Source organism: Coturnix japonica, chromosome 12 (assembly GCF_001577835.2).
Source record: "Coturnix japonica isolate 7356 chromosome 12, Coturnix japonica 2.1, whole genome shotgun sequence".
NCBI classification, from domain to species: Eukaryota; Metazoa; Chordata; class Aves; order Galliformes; family Phasianidae; genus Coturnix; species Coturnix japonica.
In genome coordinates this window covers 3,939,582-3,956,829 of record NC_029527.1, presented here as the reverse complement: position 1 = coordinate 3,956,829, position 17,248 = coordinate 3,939,582, and the positions used below count along the sequence as shown (strand labels likewise).

At 42.8% G+C, this 17,248-nt stretch overlaps 1 protein-coding gene across 4 annotated transcripts in view; it reads right to left on the bottom strand.

The window, feature by feature from the left end:
- Nucleotides 1-14,330, bottom strand: part of FBLN2 (fibulin 2) — a 77,119-nt gene extending 62,789 nt beyond the window's left edge. Inside the window, exon 1 of one of the 4 annotated variants that reach the window (XM_015874804.2) lies at nucleotides 14,176-14,330. The gene's annotated coding sequence lies outside the window, so the exon portion shown is untranslated. Of the gene's footprint in view, nucleotides 1-651; nucleotides 909-8,649; nucleotides 8,674-9,405; nucleotides 9,619-14,175 lie in introns of those variants that run through there. The other 3 variants (XM_015874801.2, XM_015874803.2, XM_015874805.2) reach the window with 3 other exon arrangements.
- Nucleotides 14,331-17,248: the final 2,918 nt, after the last annotated feature.

Below are 17,248 nucleotides of genomic sequence, written 5' to 3'. Positions count from 1 at the left end.
AAAATAAAAAACTCTAAGCCCAGTAACTCCTGGCTGGGCTGTGCCAGCCCATGGATTAGCTCTTCCTTTCACACCCTTTCAATCCGGAAACTTGTGATCTCACCAGTCACTGGAAGTGATTGCTGCTTGCTGCTCCCAGCCCATCTCACTAGCAGAGGTAACTACAGTGCTATTAACCAGATGGATGAATGAAAAGCAGAGAAAGATTTCCTTTACTGCTCTCATGCACCATACAGTGTGTAGAGCCGTTCCCTTCTGCCTAACTAATGAAACCTGAGATGAGCTGGAGCCAACCTCCTCATTTGGGACAGCTGGGCTGGGTGAAAAGAGAAGTACAATAAACCCCAGTGAAAATTCAATTCGAAGGAGCTGCCCTTTTCTTATTGAAAGCAAAGCACAAGATACTTAGTCACTTCAGAGTTGTCAGCGCTCCAGTTCTTGGCAAAATCAGACAGTTTTCAAGAGTCATAGCTTTTGCAGGTGGTTTTTCTTAGCTTTATTTTCAATAAGAAATAAGTTACTGTAAACCTCCTTTTCATGGAAAAGCTTAAAAAAATGGACATTTGGGAGCCCAGAGGATCATTACTTAATTCAACAGAGAACTCAAGAGTGGGACAAACAAGGAGTGAGCAGCACAAGATCATAACTCACGTGGATTCCTGAGAGCGGTTCCGACAAGACCTCCCTGCCCAGCACAGGCGCCCTGCAGAGATGCGCCTGATGCTCTCCAGGATGTTGCCCGTGCTCAAATCCAAACAGGAACCCAACACGCCAAAGTAATGGAAAAGTATCAACCAAGGTATTTCAGCTGAAGCAGCCAAGCATTAGGAATAGCGACCAGGCAGCTCTGGGACGTATTCCTCCAGAATGTGAAGATTTCAAATCCATTTTTGAAGAACTGGAGACTAAAGGCAGCCTTGTTCCAAGTGAATGACGGGACAAAGCTGTGGAAGGGAGCGTCATGTCTTGGGTGTAGCGTTTCAATGCTCCCCCTTGCTCCAGCCTAGCCCAAAACAACAGGGCAGGTATTTGGCTCACTGAACAGCAAAATTCTGTGTCATTGGGAGTCTCCACTGCAGTAGATCCAAAGTGACTCAGTGGGAGGATGGCAGCTGCATGGAGTGATAGAGAAACGACTCACATGGGGGAAAGAAGCAGAACGGCAACAGCATCCCGCCCAGCACACGTGGAGGAGCTGGTCCTCGTCCCAGCTCTGACACACTGGCTATGGATTGCTCAGCAAGGGGCTGAGTGTGGACGGGGGGCTGGAGCAGCCAAAACACATGGAGTGTGCTGCTATGGCTGCAAGGAGCCTGCAACATATGGAGGAGAGGATCATGGGTCCTGGAGCAGCACAGACAGGCAGAGAGGCACAAGCTCTTAAGCCAGCCCTACCCACCAAGTTTTTTAAACCTGTTTCCCTATTGTGGGGCTGCAGGACATCCTAATGCGGAAGGGACTGAGTCTCTGTTGGACCAGTGAAGATTTGGTTTCCTTAAGGACAATGTAAACACAATGTCTGTGCACAGGATGCTCAGCATGCACTTGCAGCTCTGCAGCAGAAGGAGCCTATTTATTTTTAATGCAAATAAACGTGTTTAATATCAATATACTTTTTTTTTCTTTAACATTATTTTAACATCACCAGGTTTCAGGTGACTGTATACAAACCTCCAGAACACAATCAAATAATCCATCTATTTCCACAGCAGCCAAAAAAATCTGGGAACGGATTAAAGCAAAGCCAACAACAGCCATTCAAAAACATTTCCCAAGGCACAGCCAACAAAAACGTGTCAAAGCTCATAAGTTATGAACTAATTAGCACAGGGAGAGCTCTTCTGGCAGCATGCAGGCAGAGCATGTCCCTGGGTTCCCCAGCACCAGGAGCAGCCACACATGCAGACACATCTCTGCCCCTGGGGCGTCACCAGCACTGCCTCAGTGCTCCAGGTTCAGGTGAGCATTGTAACTACTGGCAGCTGCTCTGATGAGAGAAGGAAAGAAATTTTTAACGTTTACCTAATGAGTGACACTCCTCAGTTTCCACTCATGTCCCTATTTTTCCACAGTACTCCCTGTTACTGAGGGCATTCTGCTGGAAGCCATACGTAACCAAAGCAGAACTTGTGCCTGTGTTTGGTCTCAGAACCTGGCTCCTCACAAATAATCCCTTCATGTCATGAGATAAACTTCTTCATTTCCCTGACTTTCTCCTGGTTAATCCAGCCCTCTGCCCCTTCCCTCTACTTCCCAGCACACAACACATATTTTCAGGGCTGTTGCTCACTATTACCAAGGAATCACAGACATGTTATGGCTAGAAAAGACCAGCAAGATCATCTAGTCCAACTGCCAACCTATCCTCACCATGCCCACTAACCACGTCACTCAGTGCCACATCTACCCCTTTTGGGATGATGCCTCCACCACCTCCATGGGCAGCCCTTTCCATGTCCTAGGAAAACCCAGCTGCAATCTCAACGGCAGTAGCATGCAAAATCTGAGCACCTTGTTTTCACACACATCTCTGTCCCCTCTCACTATATCCAACAGTAGCATGTGATGCTACTTAGAACTTCCTTTAAGAAACAAATTCAAGCTTTGGGTTTGTTTCCTTAATCCGGTCTTCTGCTCTGTGGGAGCCCAGCCAGCACTTTGAACCTCACGGGCCTTTGCAGTGAGAGCCAGTACAGATCTTCTATCTGGAGGAGCCAAAATGTTTCCCCACCCTAAAACATAAATTAGTCAAAAGAGAACCTACTATTTAAGCAACAGCAGTGTTTCTTCACATGTACCAATTTAGAAATAATTAACAACTGTTTTATTGAGGGAAGAGTGAAAAGAATGGCAAAACTATTTTCCACATTCTATCTGTAAGGAAGAACTGCTCACCAGCCTGAACTTTAACTGAAGAGTTTGGTTTGAAGCTCTCCAAAGTAACACAGACGGCTTTACTTCATCTTCAAATTAATTTCAAATGAATGTCAAAACAAAATGTTAATAGTATAATTTTGTAGTACATAATTTTTCAGTATGTGTCTTGGCCTTGTCATTGACATGATTAATAGTGAAACCCTATCTGCTGAGTTGAAAATAACCCTGATTGTAGAGTGAGCATTTCATAGTCTCCTACTATTTGAAGTTCACAGTTTCTCCACATCGTCTATATGGAGTTCTGTCAACGTACATCTTTTGGTCATTAGCACATGCAGTTGCTGTCTGTAATCGGGATTCCCCTAAGAGAAGGCCATGCATGACATTTTCCTGACAAAATGCACAATGATCTTTCACATTGTACTGAAGTCCCCCAGAAGGGCCTGAGATCAAACCCCTTCCTCTGGTGACTAAACAGGATCCAAATCTGTCCCTCCAGAGAGCAAACGGGCTCTCAGCAACAACTGCAGCAACAAACCAACTCTTTTCATTATCTACATTCTGCTCCACAGCTGAGAAAATACTCCTGCTCTCCCAGCTGCAAAACGCACCTAGCTGAGCCTCACAGGACACAAGGTGAACTTCTGCACACCCACTGTCCTGCCCATGCTCCAGCTCTTAAATTAATAACACTTAAGGACAGCACAGGAGGCCATCACCGCTTTTGTTCCATACAGACAGGGCAATATCTGTCCTTTTACTCTGGATACCAGCTGTGGGAGAAAAACTGGGACTGGGAGCAGATGAAAAGCTTGCTCAAATTTACTCAATGAAAGTGCACAGTAGTAAGAGATCTCTGGCAGGTTTTGGAGGCATTACTCTTAAATACTGCTGTCCTCTTCACCTCACATTTCAAGGAAACGTCTTTGTGTCAAGTCATTGAGATTAGAGTAAATTTTATCAGAATTCTTCATTTTCCACATCTTCACAACCCCGGAACAGCCCTGAGCACATTCTTACAGCTGCAATCACCACAGATTTGCTAGTTCTGCTCTTAACATTGATCCTGAGAGTTTGCTGCGCTCTATTCAGAACTGAGAATGGACAAGAATAAGCAACAGAAGAAGAAACAATAGCCCTCACCATCACCTCTATGACCAAGACTTACCAGGATCGAGCCCAGGATGAACCACAAGCTCCACAACACGACACGCTGCACAAATCCCTTGGTATGACAAAGATAAATGGGGTTTATTACTGCACTTACAAACATACCATCTCTCCACCCACATATGAGACAATGGACTGCAGACAGAGCGCATCTGTGGTGAGTGCTTGTACCGTGAGCCATATTGCCTATCATAAAATTAATAAAGTCCAGAAAAAGAAACAATGATCAATCTTTCAGCAACAGTTTCCTATCATATGGTGACAAAACAAATCCCAAGTCAGTTATTATATATACGCCAATTAAATTCTTTTGCTAGAGAAAAAGAAATCATTGTAATGTAGGAAAAACTGGAACATTTGGTTAAGATGTTCTCACAGAAATGTTAATTACCACAGGCATTAAGCAAACGGAAATCAAAGTCTACCATTTGATGAGTACTTTTCAAAGTTTTAATGCAAAAAAAGTGCTTGAAAGAAACCTTCAATTTTTCCTCATGAATGAAAGCAAATCCCTGTAAATGAAGCCTACATCTGTCATGCTGCTAATCAGTCAGCAGCCACAGATGTAATCCATCAAAACCATTCCTGTGCAAACTTTCCGTAGAAGATAATGGAATTAATTTGCTTTGTTGGATAGCAAAATGTGAAAAAAGTGCCCACTCTGTTATATCATCTTGGAGTCCCTCGTTTAGAGACAACAATAAAGCCATATGTAACCAACAGATCTCACAATGTCACCCACCTTTAACCCTATGTTTGTTCTTTGCTAATCCTCTAAAACTGCAAAGAGTTGCATAAGAGAAGTTGAGGACTGCTGTATGACTCCTGGTGTTGGGAAGTGAACCACGGATACATGGGCTGAGCAAGAGGGATGGGAAGTTTTGCTTCTCAGAGGTCAAAAAATCCTCAAGGTGACACAACAAGCAGGTTTGGGGCCGAGGCACCCAACTCACGTACAATGCTCAAGACCTCTTATGGTATCTTCTGCAGCGCACAGTGATGGGAAACAAACTGGACGTTGCCCACAAGGCGTCCACTTCTTACAGACACAGCAATCTAGCACCTTGCTAGAGGGGATCTGGGTGGGCAATGCCCTGAGCCCTGCTAATCCTCTGTAAGGCACCAACGCCAGTAATACCACCTCATTCACTGAAGATTAAGATATAGAGAAGTGTTCTGGATGAAATAGCCTCATTAAAACTCACTTACAACCAACCTGACACAGAGTTAAAGCTTTTCAGGGGCTGACACAAAATAAAAACAATGACCAGTACTTCGAAACTCACGTAAGCAGAATATCTGGTATTATTTCAGTCTGAAAGGTGCCAACATGTAAACATGTGCACAAATAAATACACATAGTTCTTGTATTCCCCTCACATGTGGGGATGCTTTCCTGTTGAGAAGAGCAGTGCTTTTTTCAGCAGACTATACAGAATTTCATGCAGACATGCTCAGCCACCGCAGATAATTTGTTCTGCATCTAAACACGTTTAGTCAATTTCTGCCCCCGGATGCACCTATTCAGTTCTTGTGTTCACAATGATTTGTGGTTCTGTACACTATTTACCCTACAGACCAGAACGATATTAGAAGAGCAAGTGTTGTTTACTTTGTAAGTTATAAATTACATTTTCTATTACCACAGGAAGTTAGTATTAGTTTGCTGTGTAAGTAAGCAACCCATAGGCCTGAATATTTATCATCAACAAATACAAGTAAGCCCATGATAACTTGCAACTAAAGGCAGAATGTTCAAAACTGAAAATGTTGGCAATTCAGAAATGCTGACACTGTGAAGCCTGGTTTCATTCCAGTGAGGAACATGCTACATTTTAAAAGACATTTAACAACAAGGAGAGTCAACTTCAGCTGCTGCCCAGAAGAGAACAGGTCTCATTACTGAAAGAACTAAGCAGCCTTATTATAATATTTATGCAAAAAAGTCAAATGCAAACTGAATATTTTTAAATATATATTACTTGGTAGATGTGCGTATGATTTAAATAACAGGAATACTTCTTTTCCTTTGACAACATTTTTGTTGCTGTTGTTGTTCTTGGTACATTAAGATACATATGTGTACTTTGGTCAATGTTTCTCCTGTGAGAGGAGGAAAGTATTTTATTTTCCAACTGAAGAAAGCCTACAGCTCTAACATGATTTATGTATGGGGAAAGAAACTATTAACACAGGGGAAGAAGAATGAGAAGATAATCATTCCGTCTCCAAGCTCATTATGCATAAGCCAGAACTAGAGTGGCAAGAAGGATTAAGATAGAAAAGTGGCTAGTATATACAAGACAAAATAAAGTCTCCCAGAATCACAGAACACTTGGTTAAAAAGAAAAAAAAAATCACTTGTGAATAGGGCTGCACCATATTCTTCACAGTGCGAGGAGAGGTAATCCAGCTGTCCTGCCTTCCCTCAAATTCCAATGCTGGTGTTCCACGAACGCCAGCTCTGAGCCCGCGGTAACGTGCAGCCATCCGGCAGAAAAGGCACCTGCAGAGAGCCTTCCTGCAGCACGACCCTGCTGCTCCCCACAACGATTTTAAACACTTTGGCAGCCCAGTCAGACGTTCACAACCATCTGACTGCCTGGGGAGGCTGGGAGTGGGAGGATTTTCATCAAATAGCCAATCGTTGTTAGAGTGCTACAGAATCATTTTTGAAACACAAGTTGATGATGCTGTCTTAGGTACAAAAAGCACGAAGATCAGATGGATCCATTAGTCTAAGGTCTCTACAGATCAATGCTTTAGTTTAACTTCAGTTTTCTAGAAGTTACTTCACTGATGAAGCTTCTTCTAGTCTGTGAAGACATGAGTAGAACTATAGAGAGCAATTAATATCACTAATTATCCATTTTAATTATCCTTTTTGCACGAGCTGCAAGATGTGAATCATGACAGAGATGTTCTGCTCAGTTCTACTGGGATATCTATGTTATACACCAATATGATACAGACTGTCAGTATTCCATTTTTCATCACTTCAACAGTATTCTCAGTGTGCAGCCAAAGCTCTATAAATCCAATAAGAGATAACTTCATTGCATGGAGACAAGATGAAGACACAGCCAATCTATCTGATTATAAGTGTAATGTTCTTTTTATCAAGAGACCACTGTCAGTATATATTGACCATGTTCTGTACTTAGCACTGCCCTCCAGATCTTCATATATATGATTTCCCAGTTGGGATATGTAAGTGAAGTAAGTGTTCACCTTTAAACTAACATTACGCAGTAGTTTTCCATGTTACCTCCCAATGCATACTACCATTTTAGACTACACACAGTTTTTTTTCATTCATCAGAGGATTTCAAGATGTTTGACTGTACCCTGTTTATTTTACACAAATGTTATTCCTTTCTTACAGATGGATATGATCCATTGAAGACCTGAAACGTTTTATCCCATAGCAAAACTCATTCAGTGTACCATCTGTTCTTCCTGCAGGGGCACAGCAATGCCAGAAACTGTTTAACATTCCATAAATTAAGACTATATAATGGATAGCTCATTGTTAAAGTGAAGCAAGGAATCATTTAGAACCTGATGACAGCTATTTATTTATCTGGGATTTTGCTTTAAAAATAATATCCAATGTATTGCGCTGTGTTTGGTTCTTTAAAAACATTGCACACAACATCAAGCAGCAAAAGCGTGTCACAACCTAGACCACCTTAATTCTTAACTTTATCTCCACTTTCATCAGGGTCAGCAGGGTCCTTTCTAATGACTCCAGGGGGGTTGCGCTGATCCATTGGGTTAGAACAACTTCACTGCAAATCCACATTCTGTTCTCATTTACCCTGGGATGTGTCTGTTCCATGTGCATGATGAACTCCCCAAGAGCATACAATTCAATCCTGGAGTTCAAGAGTTTGTAAAATATGTCTTATTTTATAGATGTTGCACTAATATGATACACTTACAAACACATACATACATCTTTTTACTTACTTGTAAGAAATGCTAGTCAGAAATTAACCATTACTTCTTATTCCTATCTACATCTAAATGCAAAGAGATACAGAATTTTCATCAATAGAAGGGCTGGACATAAAATCCTGTTATGAATATGCATCATTTTGCCATCCATACAGAGAAATGACAGATTAAATAGAAGTCAATAACCCAGAAAATAAAACACGCAAAAGAAATCAATAGTGCTTAATTAAAAAAAAAAATGGCCCTACGAGGTCCTCCGCCCAAGAGGGGCTCAGTGGCACCCTGCCCAGTGCTGCGGGTTCCTGGGGACACAGCGTCCTCCCGAGCATGCAACCCTCACCCCACGCCAGGAGCTGTGTGCCAACTGTGCTCCCCGGGCTCAAGGCACAAGTTGCTCTTCTTAAACCACAGAGCCACGATGTATCAGTACGTTTCAAAGCTTGTTAGTGAAATGGAGAAACCAGTGACCCTTACACACTCTAAGGGGTAAAAGTTAGCAGCTGAAGCTTGAGCTATTTGCCTGCAGTCATTAGTTCAGAATATATAAGTAAGCATATACAATTATTGCCATCCCTTTGTGAAGCTCTCACTGTGGTATAATCAAATTCACAGAAAGAAAGTACTTTTTAACCCAAGCCTCACCATTTCCAGAGACAATGCACATATATTTGTATCCCACCAGATCCCTGACGGTGGGGGAAGGGCAGAAGTGGTGGGAAGGGGGGAAACGCAACTTGAGAAGTGGTAAGTGTGTCAAAATTTGAATTACTTGGAGATATTTTGCAGCACAATCATCCTTTATGCTTGTGCAGCTCGGCTCATATGGCTCACATTCAGCCTGTCACACCGAATCACTGCTACTTCTTGACTTACATTAACAAAAACAAACCGAACTTTCGCTTCAGTATGTGAGGTAAAAATGCTCTCTGAATTCGCAGTCAAAAGGCCAGAAGCAACATTAAAAATAACTGTTTTTGTAAGAAGCTCCTTTCTGAAGAGAGGCAAGAAAAGCCTGGGAAGATCTGACTAATAGCACTCACACACATGTGGTGCTTATGGAGTATTCTGCAGAAAACCGTACTGTAAAAAGCTTTGTCCCTGAGCAGAGTAGGCGCAGCTTTAGCAGCCTTAACTAACAAAGCAAACCCACCTCTACCTACTTAAGTCTTTAAACTGAGTTAAACGGAAGGTATTAATCAAGAGTTTTAGAGTTTCGTGAGCAGATAGAAAGTAAATCTGGAAAACAAAGTACTAAATCAGAGAGTAAACAGCCAGACACAATCTTAGCAACTAGCAGAACATAAGGCATAAAGCAAAGCCAGCACTCAGACAAAGTTATTTCATGCTTCTCCCAACAAATCTGCAACAAACATCCAGTTAGGAAAAAATTCTGCTGACCTGTGGATGTGCAGCACTGTAGATGCAGAGAGTTTTCCTATCACCTTTTGTTCCCAGCCATGTCAGCTGTGCTCTGCTCCAAGTGCTGCTCACACTCCCAAATCCCCTTTTCCAGCTCTATCTTAGGAACTGCCCAGATTTTGTAGTGTAATCTGAGCAGGGAAGTACCATGTGCCTATGATATGGTCAATTCACGTTTTACCCCCTGCAATGCTTAGGAAGCTGCTTCACATTTCAAAGCTGTGTGACCGCCTGACCCAGGTATGGCCGGAGCACACCAGGGCTGCCTCCTCCACCCAGATGGGGCTGATAAGCAGCTTGTTTCCAAACACCAGACCCTGGGATGGGGACTTGCTCGGCTGCTAAGAACCACAGCTCCCTTTCCCCAGGGTGCAGGGTACAGTGGTGGCACAGCGACTACCTGAAGGAGCCAGCCCCCTGCCCAAGACCAACACCACAGTGCTTTGGCCACTGCCAACACAAAGCACTGCACTGAGAGCCCAATGAGGTCGGTGAGCCCCAGTGAAGCTCAGGTCTGGAACCTATGGCAGTGAGGACATTAAACTGGGCATACAGCAAAACCCCAACCACTCCACTCCAGCATGGCCACCAACTAAGTAGGAAGCCATCTCATTTTCTTCTGTTAATGGAAGAAAGCTTTCTATCACAGACACACACACACAAACCACACTAAAAACTTTCTTCTTTTAATTCTCTCATTAATGTTCTTCTATTTTTATTGATCTACTTTTGTTCCATGTCTGCAGTCATCATCACCTTCAAACCTGCACTGCATAGGATGAAATGTCTCTTCATCCCATATGCTGCACTGGGAGGAGTTAAACCAGTGGTGAAACAGTAGTGTGGTACAGAGGAGGTACAGTACTCTGTGAGTCTCATCACTCCCACTCATCCACACCCAACCACAGTGTCAGGTCCTAAAACCCAGGTGGTTTACAAAGACACCAACCTGGTGTAGATTTTTCTTCAGTGTTTACATCTTGAAAAGGATAAAGCACAAGCAGTCAATGGCTGTGTTAATCCCCAACTTTCTTGAAAGCAAATTCTTTGTAATCCCAATGTCAACACTGTCAAAGTTTCAAACATTTCTAAGTCAAATTACACTGGGAAGTTGAAAGAGCATCCAGCCTCACTAGGCAAGGGCTTGCCAAAGAAATGAGAGGTTTCTACTGACTTTCTTGGCCAAGCTTGGGCAGATGAAGGGAGAAGATATAGCTGCATTCAAACAGGTGAGAAAGAGCCCTTAGAAAACATTTAAGGGGAGTAACAATCACAGACCTTGGAAAAGGGAAGAATCTAAGACAGAAGGATGGCTCAAAAGAAGAAAAGCTCTCAGGGACCTTTAACTTTTGGGCAGAAGAATGCAAAACAATGTCAGGCAAGGAATCTGCTTTTTAAGTGCTTGGCCTTGTGACTAACACCTGCAAATACCTTGTGTGGGATTTTCAATGCTCCTACAATGAATCTGCAGTTTTCCTTTCTTCAAACCCGAGACAATTAGATAAACCAGCTTATTCTACAGCAAAGGTGCAAATTCCATCTTCCCTGTTGAATAATGTGACTAAAATCAGTTATTTTCAAAATTAGAATGTATATTAGTTAGAAATCACATGCCTTATTGGACTACCTTAGAGAACAATATGCAGTCATCAAAGACAGATTCAAGATCTCAATCAGCTTGGAAATTTGATCTTAATCAGTTACAATGACTATTGCTTACAGGAAAAAAAAAAGAAAGGAAAACAACAAAAAGGAAGTGATCTCAAAAGTCGGGAATTACGACCAACGCACTCTTTTTTTGCCATCTGTCTGCATTTGTGTTCACATGTACCTCTGCCAAGCACTGGTGTAATCTCCACTGTGCCATGGGCAGCACTCTCTGGTCCTCACCCCATGAAAAGTCTGGACTGAATCCAGTGGCCCCTCCAGTTTCTATACAGACAAAGGCCTCAGTGCCAGTGATGGGTGGCGGGCTCTGTGCAGGCAGGGCAGATCACAGCTAACTGCAGAAAGCCAGCTCTTTGCTGCTTCATTCCGTTAGTCTGTGCAACAGGCTCTAATTTGCTGAAATGACAATTAATCAAAACTTCTTTTTGTCTGAGGCAGTTAATGAACAGGCAATTAAGTGTCTCAGTAATTCTGAAATAACAGAAGGATACTCTCAGAAGTGACAACTAGCAGCTATTTTACCGCGATGCTATCTTGTGTTGTTAACCACGTCTGGCTGAACGGGCTGTAGATACATCATTAGAAGGTCCTTGTACCCACATGTCTCCAGGCCACCATTTTTCTTCTGCCTCTGAGAGTGCCTTCAAGCCCTGATGCCTGTTCTGAGTGACATGCAGACACTCAATGCCACTTGTGGGTTACCCCTATGTCCCCGCCGCTGCTGCTGCTTCCTCCCAAGGCTTTACTCTTCCTGCAACCCAGACTGCAGACATCCCTTTCTAGCTTCAGCTCCAGCCGCCTACTCACTCTAGTCCCTGTGCCCATCACTGTTCTTCACATCTGTAGGTGGAGGACAGGGCCAGGGAAAGGGCAGCGGAGCCCTGAGCAGCACAGCACATCCACAGCCTACAAGCCCATGGGGGCATCACTGGCATCTGGTGGCCCAGTTCCTATCTTTGCAGACTCCAGACAAATCCAAGAAAGCTTAGTTCTGATCACATAAATCAGGATAAGACTAAGACACATAAACATAACTTAATGCAGTACTAAAGACACAAGGAAAGACATTTTTAAAACAAGCTGTAATCTTTTTCTTTTTTCTTTCTTTCTTTTTTTTTTTTTAAAGCATTTCTTCAGTGGGAATTGTGCTGGAGCAAAGAATGCAAAACGCAGAAGCTTCCAAGAGGGGGTCATGTGAAATTACTGTATTTCAAGATTTTTCCAAATCACTAACGTTTTGATTCTGAGTGCATTTAGAAGAACCTGCCAACAAGCAATTCTTCATCATCACATCAGGCAACTTTCTGGGCAGTTTGTAAATGACTTTCTCTGTTTCAGGTACAGGAAAAAACCCAACAACCTCCAGGACATTGTGGAGAACTCATGCCTTTTCTCTAGAAACCCCAGTGATCTGCAATGACACTGCAGATTTTTTTCCACATTCTCCCCCCTCAACCCCCCCAGATAAGAACAAAGAACAGCCTTTGTTTCAGACAAAGAATTTCAGGAGAAACCACAAAATGTTCAAGCAAAACATTTAACGTTTGATTTTCCACCCATTTTGCCAGCACTGTAAGTTTTCCCATAGTTCCAATATCAGTGTAAATAAGGAGGGGAGGGGAAGCAGGTCAGAAGGACTACGGCCACTCTGTAACTTAAAATCCATGCTCATTGAAGGGTAAGAACAGGATGTGAATTGGAAAGGAAAAATAATAATTAAAAAAAGTATTTTAAATTTGTTTTTCCTTGTTTGAATAAATAAGAAGAACCTCATTTGCATGTCAGGAAATCTCACTGAAAACCAGCTAGAAAATGTTAGTAAGCATTATTACACAAATGCTGCCACTCAGGTGCTTGCCAGGAACACCCAACCCTGCACCCCATCCTGGTGACCAACCCAAATATCATAGGCTTTGTGCTTGGAGCGTGAGGGCCCAAGGATGTCACCCACGGCAGATGTTACTTAGTCTCTTTAAATGAGTTTTAGAGAAGCAGGCTTAAAAAGAAATGGAAACATTTCATTTTATACCCAGCGGAGACCGCTTTATTTAAAACACACACATGCTTGCCTGACACACACTTTGCAGCCTGTTTGAGTGGTTTTTTCCAATGCAGAGATGTATCCTACTTAACAGCACCTGGAACCTTAGCTGCACATTAGGCCATCTCAGTAGCCAATAGCACACAAGCAAAGAACAAAAAGGCATTTCCAGGCTCAGACACAGGCAACCGTAGACCACAGCAGCAAAACCAGGAATTGTAATTCACTGTGACACTGTCTAGTCACAAGGTGTGCTTCAGCATCATGATTACCTGCTATCTTATTTTTATTCCTGTTTACATGAGGATTTTTGTAAGCATAAGTATCAGTAAATATCCTTTTTGACTGCTAGCATCTCAGCTCATTTTATTTGTATGTAAGAATAAAAGCAATGCTCTGAGGTTACCTGCTTGCCCAGACTGAGATATTATTGCACAGTCGTGTTCCTTTACACATCCTAAATGCTCAGACGCTTGCAGTAACTCAGGGCATAGAGTACTAAATTGACACTTCAAGAAGAATGCAAAAATCTTAATAAAAAGAGAGATCGCTTCTCGTGCACTCCTGCTGTTCATGATTGCATTTTCCAAAAGCCCACAGATTATTTCAGACACTTTCCACAGAGCACATCCTTCTGGCTGAGAGCAAGCAACCATGCCAAAAACCAAACAGCATGTCAGAGAGCAGAGTGCAGTTTTGGTTTCCTCTAAAAGCAAGCTGCAATGTTTCAGAGCATACTGCAGATCTGCAGATCCTCTGAGCACATGGATCTATCTGTGCTATTCCCCCAAATCAATCTGCTCTCTATGATATCAGATAATATCCTTTCCAAGTGGCCATCCAAGCTTAATGCGTTAATCATACTCAGTCTTTCAAGATAATCAGACAGTGCATTATACTGATTATTCAACAGAGTTCCACGCTTGAGTTAGATTAGTTTAGGAAGCTAGAAAGGGAAATAGAAATAAGATGACATACTACCAGATATAAGTGTTCCAGTAACAAGAATTGAATAAGGGGGGAAAAAAGCCTTAATGGACCTGGCAGAACCAGCGGGTGAGCCTTGGCATCTCAGGAAGAAAGATCTCTGTAGATGAATGAGTTCCTGAATGTCCTCAGCTGAGGCCATGGTGCCCGCTGCCCCTCAGCTGCAGCTGTGCTGGTGCAGAGCCCTGCACTGCACTGCTCCCTTCTCATGTGGCTGCCCAGCAGCTCTCACCATCCTCCCCACAGTACATCAGGAAGGAAAAAGACAAACCCAAAAGCCAACAGGATTACCTTCAATAGTCTAATTAGTGGCTTGAGATAATCCACTTGATTTTGCCTAAAGCAAATTAGGCAGAGCTCACTGGAAGAACACAGCCAGCAGATAGAAGGCTGCTGCCTCCTGCCAAGAGGCAGTGACAGCAATGGGAGGCAGTGAGCAGGCACAGCTGCTGCCAGGGTTGATGTGGCTGTACTCAGAGGGGACAGGTAAGATCACACTGCTCACATGCCCATACAAGCTCTCGGCTTCAAAGCCTTTCAGATGTGGTAACCAGCCTCAGCACAAGAAGAGTAACCAGCATCTTCTCTACCAACTCCATTAAAGGCCAGCAGTATATTCTGCAAAGCAAAACTGTTTTAAAACTGAAACAAAATTGGGCTTCGGTATCAAAACTAAAATCTGGCAGCCTGTTCTCACGCAAAATCCATCATGAGCAATACATGTGTGGAGGACAGCTGGAACAAATCCATGACATCTAGTGACATAGTAAAAGCAAACCCTGAACAAACAACTTTAAATCATTTGAAATACTACTACTGTGAATGGATGAAACCTTCCCGTGCTCACATGTTACGATAATTAATCATTTCTAAACAGTTGTTTTTAATTCTTAAAAAAAAAAAAATCATCATTGGCAGAAACATTTGGGTTTTTTGTTGTTGTCACTGTCGGGTTTTTTTCCCCATTCCAGTGACGTATTTAAAGCAGCATTCATCTGGGGAAAGGCTTTAGGTTATGCAGCACTTCAAGCTTCTAAATACATTCTGTCTCCCTTGTATCTTAAGTACTTGCGAGACTAGCAAAACTACTTTACTAGCTCCCATCTTATATATTAGTAGTAACCTGGCCTCCAAAGTCCAGTGAGCCATAAGGAAAAGCAGAAGTCATAGAAGTTGCTTCTATAAATGCTTAGAATGGGATCGTTACAGAAACATATACAACAAATTGCATTTAATTTAAACAGCAATTCAAATCTCATAGGCATCCTCTAAATCACTCTACACGTGCATATCCAGTATCATCTTAAATGATTCACAGATCATCAGGTAACTAAGCAGGCCTGTCCTTCCAGGGGGTAAATCAGCAAATTAAACACCAAACTATTCAATCTGCACCATGCAGACACCCTTAAGGAGTGACCCCATCCTGATGGCTGCCACATAGCTCTGGTGATCTGTGAAATTTCCCAGAAAGGGCAGTTAATGAGACCTGAACTAGGACCAGGGGATATGTGCTGAGCTGAAGGTGAAGGGCAGCATGAATGCAAGTGGCACACCTTAAGCTAATTCTGCCTGACAAACGTTTTAAACTGATGCTGGGCAAATGGCTCAGCTCTGATTTAAGCAAAGCCCAGGGGACACAGACGGCTTCTCCTGGATGTGGCTGCAGCAGGAGTTGGCCAAGGACCAGCAGTTGGCTGGTAGTTCCCCACCACACGTCTGGCAGGAGGGACAGAGGGAACATTCACAGCACTACTGCAGACTCAGCTAATTTAAGTCAAAACAAAGGTGGTTTGAGCTAACCTGGCTGACTTCACAGCAAGGTAGATTAAGAACACCCAGAAGACCCCTCCTGCCAGCTCTGTTGGGGATATAACTTTTGCTGGTTATATTTTCTGTTTCCAAAAAGTCATGTATCCATGCCCCAGGAATTGCTTTTTCCTCTCTCCTTCCATCACCAGTCTAGACAAAAACAGGCTAAGACCCTTCTTTTGCCAGACATGTACAGGTGTAAGAGGTTAGCAGTTACTAAAAAGTTTTGCTGATATAGGAAAAAATGAGCTCCTTGTCTCCAAGGTTTGTTCACCAAATAACATCAAGAGTAAAGACCAGAAATGAATTGAAGGAAGCCTCATGCTAAAGATCCAAGAAAAAAAAAATCCTACCGAAATCAGCAGGGAAGAAGTCTCTGAAATGAGCAGGTACAATTATTAAACCTTCACTTTGCTAAAGAGTGTGATTTATACTTCTCCATAGCTTTCTCTCCCCAACAATCCCTGAGCCCAGCCCACCCCACAGAAGCAGTGCAGCCACACACAGCCATCCCATGGTGGGACCGGGGAGCCTCCACCCAGTCTTCACAACACCAGGCTCCTGGCACCAGTCTGAACAGCTTGGCAGTCATTGCCTGCCTTCATTCATAAAAATGATACCACACTGAGGAGAGCCACAGGATGTAGAGCACTCAGCAGTAAATGTCAGTGACATCTCCTGGCCACTGTAGGATACCTAGAGGTCACATCTGAACAAGGACATGAGGGCGAGCTGCATGTGTGGATCGTGACTGCACTTTAACTTCTGCCTGGGTTTGGATTCAGTCCACAATGTTCATTAGCAAGCAAGTCAGACAGGAATGTATGTCTCATGTAAAGCAGAACAGGAGATGTAATTAGCACAACTTAATTTTCATGAATAATATAGTAGGTTTGTAAGAATTGAAATGTAAGTCAGAGGGTCTGATCTTGCTCTAAAAGCATGTTCAGAAGAAGGAGCACAAATGAGCCTTGAATGAACTGCAATTTCATAGACCAATTTCATATTTACATAGGGTATACGTTTGTTTGATTTCTTAAAGGAAGACCAAAGTAATGTAAGCAAGAGAAAACAAACCAGTCTTTGGAAAGCCCCTCTCATAAAACTCTTTCAGCTCTTAATCAATGTGAACACAGAACTGGAAAGGACCCCTGGGACATTAAATCCAGGCCCCTGTTATTGAAGGCAATGTGTCACATCCAGCAAAAAGAAAGGTTAATATTATGCCAATGAGCTGGCAGGAAATCCAAATTTCTTATGCAGGAGAATGAGGGGAAAAGCTAAACAAAAGTGAATACGTGAGACCATAAACCT